A 15,000-nucleotide genomic window follows, 5' to 3' on the forward strand; every position below is an offset into this window, starting at 1 on the left:
CTGTCAAAGTAGATTCAATACAAGATACTATTTTTGTGGAAGACTACATTTATTAGAATGTAGATCAATCTTTAAATCTTCTTGTATTTTTTTGGAGATCGATGTAAAAATTTTTGTCAACGAAAAAAAAAAATGAATTGGCAGTGAAGCTGATTAATTATGATGATTAATTAAACTGAAGTATTGTTGTTCTGTTCAATTTTTGTTTTGATGCATAAATCTTCATGTCCTATAAGAAAACAGATGAAAACTAAGCGTGGTTTTGATCCAAAACACGTGTGGTTTTCATCATTGTTTTCATTGGGTATCAAAACTCAAGCACGTGACGAATATAGCCATCTTTTATTGGCTCTCAAACGTATGAATTATGAATGAGTTTTAGAAGCTTATCCCCAATTCCTTAGCAATTTGCGTACCTTACTATGAGATATGATTGTTACTTGTCTTATTTTGCCGATTTTTCCGAGAAAAGTCGACGAAAAATTGGCATCTCTTCTTTGATTTCTTTCAAATGTTTTGTTTTGACACGCCATGAACTTTCTTTGCATCTGAAATTGGTTTGGACTCAAAAATGATTATTTTTTATCCACATGTTTGCTATCCAATAATTTAGTTGAGACTCTTCGTTCTTCCTGTTGTTGCTTATTTTTTAAAGTTATTGAAGAAAGGCAAGTGAATTCTGGACGGCTTACACCCTGACCAGCTCTGCTTTAGTAAGTTTACAGTGAAGTTTACAAGGGTTTGCAATTGTCGCAAGGAGCAACAACTTGCCAAACTGAACACGATTTTAACAGATGAGCATTGGAAATACTTTGTCACAACAATTTTCGTTCATTTGTAAAGCACTATTGATCTGTACATGTTAATAGGGCCATAAAACTAATAAAATTATTTTTATTATCATTACTACAAAATCGCACACTTTTAAGGTGATTGTAGTATAAACTGTTCATCTTTTGTTCAATGTTTGTTCCAGTTTTTCAGAAATCATTTGTATGTTGTCTGTTGTCTGTCTGTTGTTATTGCTAATGAGATGCTATCATTATCAGTGATCTCAAAAGTAATACATGTACCATTGACAACTTGTAGTCAAGGTTTGTAGTTTGCAATAATTATAGCTGATCAAAGCCAAGAATAAAACGACTTAAACCATTCTCAATTTTACTAGATTTGCAGTTGTCTTCAGCTGTGACTTATGCTTTCGCTCTGTCAGGGTTAGGGTTTAGTTGATTTTGCTTTTACTCTTATATTGAAAATTGGGTGAACAAAGTAAGTTTCTCCTTTTATGGACCGTTTCCATCCCTTTTGCGTTTTACCATTTTGTTTTGTTCTGGCTCATTTTAAAATATTGAGTTCGGTTTGATGATTTAAAATGTCACAGATACCTAACCGGTTCTGCTGTTGAGATTTAACAGTAGAACTGTTAACCTACGTCTAGTGATTTATACCTTTTACTTTTTGATGTAATAAAACGTTTGTGAATCATTTATGCTCATGATCATGTAGTCCAAAAGATATTTCTAATATGCATGTTTGCAATTGATTGAATGGTGGCTATGATTCTGCGGCCAAAAAGTTATTTTCCATCGCAATTTTCATATGTAAACCAGATGCATGTTGATGCCTAAACGTTGTCTCCTGTCGGCAGTTTTGACGTGGATTTCTTTTAAATTGATGTTTGAGAGTCTATCGTTAATTTCTGAACAAATGAAGAAAATCAGACATACAAATGATCGACATTCGATTTAAGCTGTGAGAAAGACACGTGCATGGATGAATTCGAAGTCAATTACGTTTATTTACACGAACGATGAGATATATGGGGTACACATTGTTTTTGATATGAAATTTTTTCCACCAAATGGTCACTTGTTCGTTTATCAGAATTTTCATTTGTCAACCAGATTCATATCAATTGTCTCTTAAACGTCGTCTCCTTACGGAAGTTTCAACATAGATTTCCATACAATTTCATATCATAATTGACTTAAGCTAACTCATGCTTCTGCAGAGAGAGATTTTATACTCGAGACAAATTAGTTCCTAATTTATGCCAGAAATTTACACTTCGGTTACTCTCGCGCTAGGCGAATAGCATCGCACCCGACGCTAGGTGATAACTTACTTTTGAGCGGTACTATAATAATAATAATACTAATAATAGTTTAATTATATAGCGTAAATTCCCAAGGTTAAAATGCACTTAACATCTATATATAAATATAATATAAAAGATAATATATACAAAAAACAAATATAAATAACATATAAACAAATTAAACAAGTTAAAGTATGGCAACATTTCATTTAACTAAAATTAATTAATCTTAAAGGCCTGCTTAAAAAGATAAGGCCTGCTTAAAAAGATAAGTCTAAGGTAAGTTTCTTCTTAAAAACTGCTATGGTATGGTGCTGTCTTATTTCCAAAGGAATGCTACATGTACATGTATTCCACAAACGTGGAGCACAAACTGAAAATGCCCTATAACAATATGTTGTAAGTCTATATTGGTGGTTCCACTAATTTAAGTTGGGAGAATGATCTTAATGTATGACGTGGAACATAAGGCTCCAATAAATCTTTCAAGTAATGTGGTGCTAAGCCTTTAAGCACTTAAAATGTGATCAGTAAAATTTCTAAAAATATTCTCTGTTATACCAGCAACCAGTGTAATTCTATTACAAGTGACAGCACAATTAAAGGCACGTTGCACTCTATCAGTTAGCATACCTGCCAACGCTCCCGGTTTTTCATCAAATCTCCCGGTCTCCCGGTTAGAGCACCAAATCTCCCAGGAAATACCTACCGTAACATTTTTCAACATTTGTTCATTAATTTCGTTATCTTCCGGGATGTCAAAAAGGAAAATAAAACAAGAACTGGATTCTAGTGCTCTCATTTGAGCTGTTCTGGGTTGGAAAACGTAAAACAGAGCAATCAAATAGGCCACTTCGGGAAATACCATAATACTCTTTGTTTGTCCCCGCAAATTTTGCATAAGCGTTGTTTTTGTTTTCTCTTGGGACCTTTTTAAGTCCCAAGAGAAACTGGAAACAATGCTTATGCAAAATCTGCGGGGACAAACAAAGAGTATTATTGACTGAGGTCAATAAGGTACGGTTAAAAATAACTAAGAATTGGAAGAATACATGGAAGAGCATCCTCAAGTACAGACGTTGACACTTTATCATGACCTGGGGCTTAATGTAGGATCTTATATTCACAGAGCCAGATGGAGACTTAGGCAGCTTAAGTTTCAAAGAAGTATACACTAGAAAGTGTTCGCTGATGTGAGATACGACCACTCCACTATCTTCCACTATATTGTTGCTGGAAGTCATGATCACATCAATAAGAGTTGATGAATTTTCAGTCACCCGTGTCGGCTCTTTAATCAACTGAGTTAAATTAACGCTATTGCAGAAATCAAGGAGGGCATTAGCTTCAGGAGAATGTGGTTTCAACATGTCACAATTTAAGTCACCAGCAACAAGTATATCTTTCCCAAAGGTAAGCGCTTGAGTATATTTGTCCATAAAATTGTTGACAAAACAAGGTAAAGGACAATATTCAGGTCTATATGCCACAAAAAGTAACACAGACCTCAGTTTCTTCAGTTGAATTTGTATCCATAACTTATGAAACCCTGACTCCGAAATCTCAGACATGTCCTTCAACCGTTTAACTTTAAGCGATGAACGAGTATATACGTACACTCCACCTCCCTCTTTCCTAGTCGGTCCAATCTAGTTAATTTATATCCGTCAATTTCAACAGTTGAGTTAAGCCAGGACTCTGAAACAGCCAAGACATCATAATCCTTCTCCCGCATTAGCTCCCGCACTTGCAGCAAATGGCTTCTTGTTTTCAATGATCTCACATTAAGATGTGTAATTTTAAGTTAAGACTTTGGGAGATTAGAAGATTTGCACTGATGTTCTGTTCTTGTCAGGTGCATGGCTCTAGGTGTCAATGTGAATATTTAATAAGTTCGAACAATTCGATCCTTTTTTACTTGAGTTTGATGCTCCGTCCCTTCTAGCAGTAAAATTCACTGTAGCAATGGACCTTCAGTTTCTAAGATGGTTTCCACCTCGCTGTCCTCTTGTGTTAGCTAGCAAATTATAAAATGCAAGCTTCTCCCAAACTTCAGTCAATACTGGTCAAACAACTGATCCATGAAGCGGCCCCAAAAGCTTCTTGAAGGCCTTGTACCAGTTACGCAGTGAAATGAGAGTATTTCTGGAGTAGACTAGCATATTTAAGACTTAAAACAATGTAAGTCTAACTGAAAGAAAAGGAAACGCTAAAAGTTAAAAGTTAAAAAGCTAAAAATTACAGAGCCTAATCATGCAGCCACATGCTGGCGCAGATACTGATGTGCAATGGTGCATTTGTGTTGAACATGATGATGTCAGTCGAAATCTAGGTATTTGTCTGTATTTGGGCTTACGTTATACACTAACAACGATCAAACCATCTGTCCCTTTAGTGGTTTTTGTGTCCACAAAAGAGATAGCGCCTCCTTGATCAACCTCGTAGGTGAATTGGACATGTGGGTCAATCAAATACAGGTGGGCATGGAACTCTTCTATGAATTGCTTATGGATGCAGGCGTGACTCTCATCGATGTACCGGTACCACCACTTAGGTGGGTGAGGGGTGGTTGCGACTGCCCTCTCTTTGATCATGATGTGCTCATAGCTAAATTCACTAGAATGGCACTTATGGGAGAGCCCATAGGGCACTCGAAAACTTGTTGGTAGTGGGTGCCTTGGAAGGTGAAGTAGACGTTATTAAGTACAAAATCCAACAGTCTCATTGCGCTGTTAGAAGAAAAGTTTGTTCACAATGGGCTTCTTTCACAGACTGTATCTTTCTCTGCGCCAGGGAGGTGTCCTGTACCTTGTTCAATCGATGATATTATGCCCGTAAATTAACAGTTTTGGACTTCACCAACTGAACATTGGCATGACATAGAGTTCACAAAGATGAACGTTCCTTTTGTCCTGGTAACAATGGGCTGCATTGAACAACAGTGCAACTGGAAGCTGATTGAAAGGTGTCAAGTTGAATATTTAATTCACCAACTTCACTCAGATTTTGCTCACCACGATTTTGCCTGGAATATGTTACTATAGTAGGAATACTTCTCCTCTTCATACGTCCGGCTCGGCATCCACGTCGGGTAGGCCATGTACGCGCGGCGCCATTATTGACTAGGTTCCTCCAAACTACACAACTCAATGGCCGCGAGACACATATAGTCGAAAAATTTGAGAGTAAAACCGACCTTCCATAATGTAGCGCCATCATAGTAAATGTAGCAAATGTAGTAAAATGTAGTAAAATCAAGAGACAGAAGGCAAGAGTTCGAGCATGAACCCCGTGTCATTGATAAATTCAAAGATCATCTACATCTCAATCACCGATTGAAGGAACACAACGAAAGTGGGCCTCATGTACCTCAGGTTACGCATCACGGACTGCCACATGATAATCAGGCAACATTCGGAAGTTTTGCTGGATGTTTCGTCCAAACTGCGAGAAACACTAGACGTGACAACCTTGGACATTCTGGATTGCACTGTCAAAACCAAAACGCAATATGAAACGCAACAAAGATGATCTAGGTACGCCAATAAACTTGCTAAAATTATCCCTGCGGTGACTACACCTGACCCAAATACCATGGAGGATAAATGAATCTATCCAACAGAATCCTAAGTGAAACGGAGAAATCGACGCTAAGCCTTGGCCTTAACTATGGCATCACGCTGAAGAAACTACAGGTAGCGGCCATCATCGATTGAGGAAGGTACAGGAAGGAACACTCTTGGGTATTCAGTCAATATTCGATGTACATGTATACTTGTGTGACCTGAAGAAACATCAGTTAACTTTAATATCATTAATTTTGTTTTCTTTGACACAGGGTCAAGTGATATAGTATACTCTTGATTGTAAAAGAGGAGAGCTAACCGTTGAAAACAATAGCTGATAACTATAGAAAAACAGTGGAACACCTTCCCCGACATGAGCAGCTTTAAAGATAACGATCAGATAACTGTGAAAAGGAGAATCACAAGTTTACTGAGCAGACAGTAGAATTATACCTTGACACGTAAAGTGCAAGTATTGAACAGTGTATCATATTCTGCTTTCTCTTTATCCATTTTCCTTGGAAAACTTGCTGTTATCCATTCCACTCTTGTTATAAAGAGAATGAATGCCGCAAAAGGGTACAGAGTTACGTGTTTAAATTAATGCAAATTTGCTATTGGTAAGAAAACGTCTTGACCATATGACGCCGCCACTTGAAATCCCACCAAGACTATCAGGTATGCAGTTCAACACATACTGTATTTACTTGAGCTTGTATGGCAAATGCTTGAATTATCTTTTCACAAGTATGTGTATGAGTTGTCTCTTATGAGTCACTTAAGGTTTATGATTAAGAAATTCGTTTGAGTTCCTATTATTGGAATTAGTTTCTTGTGAATGCTCTGGATTTCGTTTCGCCGCGTTGTGATATATTTGGTACTTTATCTTTAGTTATGCAATATTCAAGTCTCTGCTTTTTTTTTCACTCTATGATACTCTAAGGTTGAGCGGATCAAATAGCAAAAAAGATCAAGAGAGTTTAATTTGTGTTAAATGTTTCGCACAAGGGGTGAGCTGGACAATTAAATGTATCCACGCAAGTGACGCTGCTAAAGGCGCGTGTCCCTATCTTAAAAACACTTTCTTTATGTCAAGAAATACTTACTTAAATGGTTTTGTGTCTCTCTCAGCATGAGTTTTAGGTGCTGGTAAATGTGTAAACAGTAATTACCAAGAATTCCAAAGCAACGACTCGATTATACGAAGGCGCAAACTTACATCTTCAGTTACAGTTAATAATAAGCCTAAGTTTTTTCCGTGGGTAAAGCGAGTGTCAAGTATTTATGAGTCAATGAGTCAACGAGTTAGTGCAGTTAATTAAACCATAAAATGAAACCTAAAATTTCAGAGAGTGCTGAGGCCTAATCACTGAAACGAGGGCTTAGGCTTAATCAACAAATTATTGCTATATTGACTGTGAGTCCATTGACTCATGACTCATTGACTCACTGACTCATTTGATTCATAAAACATGCGTTCTCAAGTAAAGCTCGTCATGTGTTCACTCAAAAAAGGCTTCTGCTATCCCCTCACCAGTCCATGTAAACCCACCGCCTTGCTCAGACCAGCCTAACCATTCTCAAAAACAAGCTACAAAGCGTGTTGCACTGGAAGATTTGAAACGTGTGCATATCAAGGAAGGACTTTCTTACACATCCTCTCCTTTAAAGAGTGCTTGTTCGCTACAAATCTATAAAGCCAAGGAATCTTAAAACTATAGGAGACTCTCTTTAATGCATGTTATTGACCACCATTTTGAAATTTTTGCTCCAATAAAAAAAGGGGGGCCACGCAAATTTTGGTCAGCGTAGATCAGTCAATAATTTATGCAAAATTATTTTGGAAGACGATTACCAACAGTAAATCACAGATGCTACTCCCGGGGGGGGGGGGGGGGGGACTCCCATATGAAACAGACGGGGATGCTCGTCGGAAATTTTGAATTTAACCCCTAAAGGAGACCAATCTAGGCGTGGCTTAAGCAAATTTTGACCCCTAAAAGAGACCGTTTAAAAACACAAAAATACAACACGCAATGAGTTTTAATGATAAAAAGGCATAATCATCGAATGCTTTTATCTAAAAAGAAAATTTAAGTCTGTGTTACTTAGCGGAACCCTAAACGAGACCTTGGTGGCATAAAATATTGGCGCTTTGCCCGGAACACCCTAAGCGAGACCAAAATTCAAAATTTACACCCCTAAGCGAGACGACGAGCATCCCCGTCTGTTTCATATGGGAGTCCCCCCCCCCGGGATGCTACTCTTCGATATTTGAGGAGAGAGGGTGGCTGTACACAGGCTACACGATTTCTTGATGATTTCTTAACAACTAAACCCTAGAATCGATCCGACCAGCGTTCTGGGTGAAAACATTGGTTTGGTGTTGGGGCTCTCATTGTCACGGGATCAAATTTGTAATACCTGTTTTATCAGAAATACTGTATTTACTCGCAGATAGGCCGCACCCCAAACTTTCAATGGTTTTCATGGGAAAAAAAAATAGTAAGGTCAAGTACCGGGATAAATAAAGCGAAGTTTGAAATCAACAACAGCTACCGTAATTTCCAGGCGATTACCCCCGGGTAATGTGTTAATATTTTCGCAAACAGTTCTTGGTGCGGGTTATAGGAAGGTGCGAGTAATGTGATAATTTTTAAATCTTCCGGTATAATATATAGTTTTAAAACCGTAAGTAGGGAAAAAAAAAAAAATTCATTAATGAAACTGTTCCTAAAAACTGTATACTGCCTGTTTTATCCCGCTTTAATTGCCTAATAAACTTAAATGCTCCGCAAATTGAAAACATTTCAACAAATATCGTTGGCAGTCAAAATTGTTTATCACACGTGTGATATTACTTTTTTACTTTGCTAATTTCACAGCAGCAAGCCTCTTTCTTTGTTTAGTTGAAAATAAAATATTATTCACTAACTGGAATAAACTCAAAACAAAAGAATAAAAATGTGAAATATCAGGCTTTTAAAGTAATTCATACACAAATGTTCATTTCATGGCGCCGCTGCCGCCGCATAATGAATTAATAAGAGGTGATTGTCGGCACGAGTGTAAACAAACATTCACCGACAAAATTTTAAAGCACCAGAACATTCGGCGCATCAGTAAAATATTCCTAGCAAGCACTGCCTGGAGGTAGAGAGTTTTTTCCCGTTTCAAGCGATTTCTTAGAGTCAGTGATATCGATTTTTTTAGAACGGATTTTACAAGCGGTATCATTTCAATGGAAGATCAAAAACAATAGGTGTGAAAACTTACCAATTTCACGATAAAGGATATTTTGTTAACAAAAACAATGGTTTAGTGTTTAGTTGTATGTGCTGTAAGTTAGAAACAATTGAAAGCGAACATTAAAACGCCAATTTAGTGTATGACCGTAAGATCTCTTGCATATTAATGAGGTATCAAATCGCTTGTACCCGCGTATAGGCCACAACCCTAATTTCGGTCCCTTTTTTCCGGGAAAAAGTGCGGCCTATCCGCGGGTAAAAATGGTAACACGCAAACAGCGGTGACAAACATCAGACATACACTGTAAACGCATCATATGAAATTATCTTTTGCTTGATGTTTTGCATGCTTCTGCATACATCTTCAGAAGTGAAGGTTAATACAAAATTGGAATTTAAATTAATTCACAGGATCACTAACTTATTAACTATAAACTATTACATGTAAGTTACAATAGAGGTGACAAAAACTAATAAAGACACAGCTTTCTGCTGCTGACATATTCTTTTAAGGTCTGCTTTAAATCTTTGATCAACAGTGTCTCCTTACATTTATTTTACAATGAGTGTCGGATCACCCTTTTGCTAAAATTTCAAAATGATCCCATTTTTAAACTGAGAACAAATGGTGTAACATGGTCTGCAAGAACCGATGTATGATGACTATTAGTTAATGCTTTTTAAAGCATTAACTAATGCATTTTAAAAAATGCTCAATTTTTCTGTCATGCAAACCTCTTTTCGTTTTTCCAACATAAAAACCATTGCAGTCCCAACATGCAGCTCTGTAGACAATCTTAGCCATTTGGCCACCGCTATTAGTCTATCTTTGTAAGCAAAAGAAAGATTTAATATGACAGGTGCATTGACCTTAGAGTGATTTGGTTGCAATTCCTGCAAGAATGAGATCCACAACACCAAACCAATGTTTTCACCTAGACCGCTGGTCAGATCGATTCCTGGATTTAGTCGCAAGTATGATCTTGGTGGCCATCTTAGAGGAAATTGGATGAGTATGAGACAGTACTTCATGTAGCCAAGAACAAGCGCTCCACAGTAGGAATGCTTCTTTTGGTTACATGGCCTGCCTTTCGTTGAAATCAGCTTTCGGTAACAGATGTTATGCTCAACACAGACTTATAATGGAAAAATAATGCCCAATGTTCACCCATGAAGTAACAAGTTACCAAAGGAAACTAAAGTAGAAATAACGTGATGGTGTCTAAAACATTTCCAAAATCACTAAAATTAAGTGATTTTTGTTCAAACAACAAGATCCATGCTTTAAAATTTGTATTATTTTCCCCCTGAAAAGTGGCTGTCCACTGGACGGCGCCCTGCCTAAACGTTAGTGGGTATAGGTAGTTACATGTAGTTATAGTAGTAAGTCCATGAAGTAATACTTTTTACACTAAATTGTTGTCTCGCTGGCACTGCATTCCTTACGTAAATTTTCTTTTGGGTCACCTACTCGATCAGTTCCCTGAACTATTGAGGTGTCCCAAACTATCATGAATTGCTGTATTTTAGTTATCTGTGATCATGTTGTTTTTACATGTAGATCTTGTAATTGTCTTAATATTAATTTTCTGTAAATAATATATGTGTGAGTTAAAATAAAAATTAACTTGACTTGAAAATTAAAAAAACCTTACCAAATGTGAAAATTTTTGAGAACCTTTTTCAATTGCCAGGTACTCAAAAAACGTTTTGCTTACACTGCATAAGACAAACACGATCAATACATTAAATTCAAAATACAGTCTTTTCAAGTGAATATGCTAAAGTTTTCTATCTCTTCTCAACTTCTATCCCTTTCGCAGGAAAGGTGTTAAGATCGGGATGGCGGTCTCTCTCTCTCTCTCTCTCTCTCTCTCTCTCCATAGGAAAAGTCGGGCACATCGCTAACATCTTTCCCTTTTTGCGATAGCTTCGCCAGTTTTCGACGGACAGTTTTACTTTTTTGGTAGAATGATCCTGAGCTAATGAACTCTACTGTCCTAGTTGGTTGAACAAAAGCACTTTAATACAGCCGAAATAGCCACAAATTCGTCTGCAATTTGTTACTAAAGTGCCCTATGCCGTGGTAAGCGATTTTTTAAAGCATTCAGAAATGATTTCTATGTTGAATTATAGCTATTGCTATGCTATAATTTTGCTACACCATTCCCTCAGCCTTTTAAATCAGAGATATTGCGAGTGGCAAAATTTTGTCGAGTAATTGTTAGACTTTTCATACCGATGAACAGTTTCAAGGTCTGAAAAACGCTCATTTTTGTTTTTTTCGAGTTCAAAAGGATAATTTAAGGGCTTAAATGTTATTAATCTTGATGATATTTTCAGGACAGTTGGTAGAGATGTTAAGCAACACAAGGAACGAAGAATGGGGAGAATCCGTGGATTTTTTCGTATTTGAGAAGGTTTAAAACTACCCATATCGCAAAAAAGGGCAGGCACTTTTGTAACTCAGACACTTATTTGTGATAATTTCCTCAAATTTTGCCCTGATAAACTAGCCATTTGCGCCGCAAGGCGCAATGAAGTAATTTGAACAAACGTGAAAGTTTGTGAGCAATTCAAGGAAATTTTGTGCTTATTCCTCTAAAATTTAACAAAGAGGTATACCCCACTCGTCCACAATTAATCCGTCCTATGCAAACATAGGGGTATGGACGTACCCACAGATCGGAGTCACGTGCCCCTTCCTCTGCCATCTCTCCAGAAAAAACCTAATTATTTTCCATTCTTTGAGACTGGTAACCCTCCGATATCCGTGATAACAATGTTGTGAGCTAGGAATACTGCATGGCTCTTTTACGGTCAGTTCTAGGTCTCACCTGATTTGCAAAGGCACATTCTTGCACAAACCGAGTCATCTTAGATGACAGCATTGATCGACCTGTTTTTTTTTTTTTCATTTGTTTAATGCAAGTGCGTTTGTTTGGGTGACTATGAACGGGTAGACAGGAACACCTTGTGCGACCACCATGATTGCCTATGAGCGCGATTTTCGTTTTAAATTCCAGTGTAGTCAACGTGCTTCTGGTTTTGCGGGCTCATTCAGCGCAATTACAAAGAGAAAGCTCCACCTTTGCTTTGAGCAAGGATTTCTATGTTAAAAAGGAAAGGGGTTTGCTTTGCTTTATTTCTTTATTCATCCTAAATAAGATAATACAGAAATTGCTGATATGTAATCTTCAAATTATTCTGATTACTTCTTGCATTCTAATTCATTATGATCAGCAAAATGTACTATACTAAAAGTCTTCCTTATTCAGATTTCAATCGACAATGCAAATAGAGCCGGTGCTATAGCCAACATGAAGATGAGCTGGAGAACAAGTTCAAGCAGGATGGAGAGTACGTAATCCTTGTAAAAGCACACAAAACACTATCAACTCACGGTCCAGCTCGAATTCTTATGAGTGAGAAGTTATTCATGTGGGTGGATATCTACGAAAAGGAAGTGCGCTCCAAAGTTTCTGGTGATGAGGGTGATCTGGTATTCTTGTCATGGAATGGGGAAGAATTGTTGAAGCCAAAAGGCAATAAAGTCAATATGGAAGAAGGCGGAACTAAGTGGAAACAGGAACCCATGACCCGGAGCCTACAACTCTAATGTGTTCGTGTAACGGCGTTTTCACAGACCGATTTATTTTTAGATTGAATTTGCCGCAAATGAGACTCCCACAGGAGCCCGATGACCAATTACAAGAAATTAAGCTGACGTCGTAGGGTCACCGAACCGGAACTGCCTTAATTTGTTTTTTGACCTAATTCGCGGGAAGGGCTAGTCTAAAAATAAACCTACTTTTGAAAACGCTGTATGGAAGTTGCACGCTCCATATGGGCTCCTGGTGGAAATCCAAGCTCCACTTTGTTCACGAAGTCAGCTGTTTCAGGTTTTCGTAAGGCTGCTGAAAGTACCGAGATGCTCAGTAACCTGGCTGATTTAATGGCGCATAATGTGAGCACTGCTCAGAAGTATGTATAAGATACAGCATAAGCCAATGGTGTCTATGAAAGCATCAAAGCAAGTGCGAGATCTCATGCGTGAAGTCAGCCCAGTAGCTGAAAGCAGTGAGCAAGTGAGCACTTCCATCATGGAAGAATGTCATTCTGTGGTCTTTTAACAGTCTTGGACAGCAGAGAAAGAAATTCTGGTGAAAGCTCTCTTTGCCAAGGCAATCGAAAATAAAGTCATCACATTGAAGGTGGTCAAAACGAAAATCCCTAATCACCCTGACCTCAAGGATAATATTCCAAAGAAGGAGCTCGACAAAGTACGCAGCCTCTGAGGTACAAAATGCCACAAACCGATGAACTAGCCGTTCTCCCTACTGAGGAAGAGAGTGCGCAACAGTGAATTGAAAGATTGGTGGATGGGGGGGGGGAGACTTCAAGCGACATGATCCCTCGAAGCTCGTACTATGTCAAGCGGCATGAGAAATGTTCTTTCTGAATCTGAACTTGACAATAATTATATGAGCTGTTTTTAATGACATGATCGTCCATTCTGCGCCAATTTCAAAGCCCAAGGTTAAGCCCATTCTAGAGGAAAAAGACTGGGGAAAGGATTTTTTAAAGAGATTGGCACTAGATACAATGATTATAAACCAAATAAAGTATGAACATCGACTTGAGCGAGAGGCTCAAAATACTAGTTGAGTAGCCCTTTGTGACCACTTTAAGGAGTGAACAGTTATTGTTTGTTGATTGTTTTCAAGTAGACTAGTGGATTGTTGCATCTTTGTTGAGATTCCAGCTTGACACGTTTCATTGTGACTTCTCAAGGAGTGAACAGTTACTGTTTGCTTACTGTTTACAAGTAGTTTAGTAGATTATGTTTTATCTTTGTAATGGAGCAACAGTGTCCTGTTGAACAAAGTTATGTAGAATTAAGCTTATCTCCTTGCTGTTCCCTAAGAACCTGCCTTTCTCACTCTTGTTGTTGTTCATCTGTGAGGAATTTGGCATGGATTGACTGCTTTAATGATAAGTAATGTGTAGCAAGAGTCTGCTTTTCTTTAACTAAAACCAAGCGCATGTAAAGAACCATCACATGATCTTTGAATGCATTTTTTGAGCCAAAAGTGTTTAGGAACTGAATAACGTTTGATACTGTTATTCATGATTGCATTGTTGGCATTAAACTCGTTGAAATGTTATGGTGTCAATATGCCTATATGCCAAGCTAAGCGCTAGGGTCGTACTAATCTAGGAATAGGAGCATGATCGTGATGTCATAACAGTACATATCAACTTTTTCAAGGTCTGTACATGAAAAGCCAAGGGCCGATATACTTCCTTTTAGGTCGCAAGCAAACTTGATTTATGAGATATTTATCGCACAGTTATTTCTTCTATGATTACCGAGCTTATATGCTTACTTAAGTACCTTGCCTGTGTTACAGAAGTTCGTTAGCATTAAAGAATCCAGCGAGCATTATATTTTAAAGAAAAACGCTCAGTCCCAAACTAAGAAAACTTTTGGAATGACCTTGACTGTACATTGAGAAACCTGATTGAAGTAGTTTCCCCACTGTAAAAGATTTTATACCGAATTATTGTTACAGTAGTGACAAAAGTGCCTCACAATGGTTGCCAAAGTGCCCTAATTGTTACCAAAGTGCCCTCTTTGGTTACCAAAGTGCCAGTGCGTGGTTACCAAAGTGCCCTACGTGTGTTACTAAAGTTCCCTATTGTTACAAAAGTTCCCTATTAAAGTTACCAAAGTGCCATTTTTGGGTTACAAAAGTTCCTTTTCCTCTGGCTCTCTCTCTCTCTCTCTCTCTCTCTCTCTCTCTCTCTCTCTCTCTCTCTCTCTCTCTCCCCTTCAATATGGGCTTCATGTCAGGACTGTTTTTCTTTTGTTAACAATGTTTTTCCCTGTAACATTGTAAAAAATATGTTCTAATTACTGGAATTCAAAAAGTATCTGATGAGTCTCTTGGCCAAGACGAAACGCCACGTCATACCAGCCACGAAATTTAAATTCTTCACAAGTACTTGACAATCTTTAAAAAAAGGTCCAAGTTTTGTAGTGTAGAAGATGGTACATGTGTTAACCCTGATAAATTACACAAAA

At 37.8% G+C, this 15,000-nt stretch overlaps 1 protein-coding gene across 2 annotated transcripts in view; it reads right to left on the reverse strand.

Annotated features, from left to right (window-relative positions):
* The window catches only part of LOC137992638 (NAD-dependent protein deacylase sirtuin-6-like), a 124,714-nt gene that overhangs the window by 89,980 nt on the left and 19,734 nt on the right, over positions 1–15,000 (reverse strand). The window lies entirely within an intron of this gene.

This window comes from Montipora foliosa, chromosome 2 (genome assembly GCF_036669935.1).
Source record: "Montipora foliosa isolate CH-2021 chromosome 2, ASM3666993v2, whole genome shotgun sequence".
In the NCBI taxonomy this organism is placed as follows: domain Eukaryota; kingdom Metazoa; phylum Cnidaria; class Anthozoa; order Scleractinia; family Acroporidae; genus Montipora; species Montipora foliosa.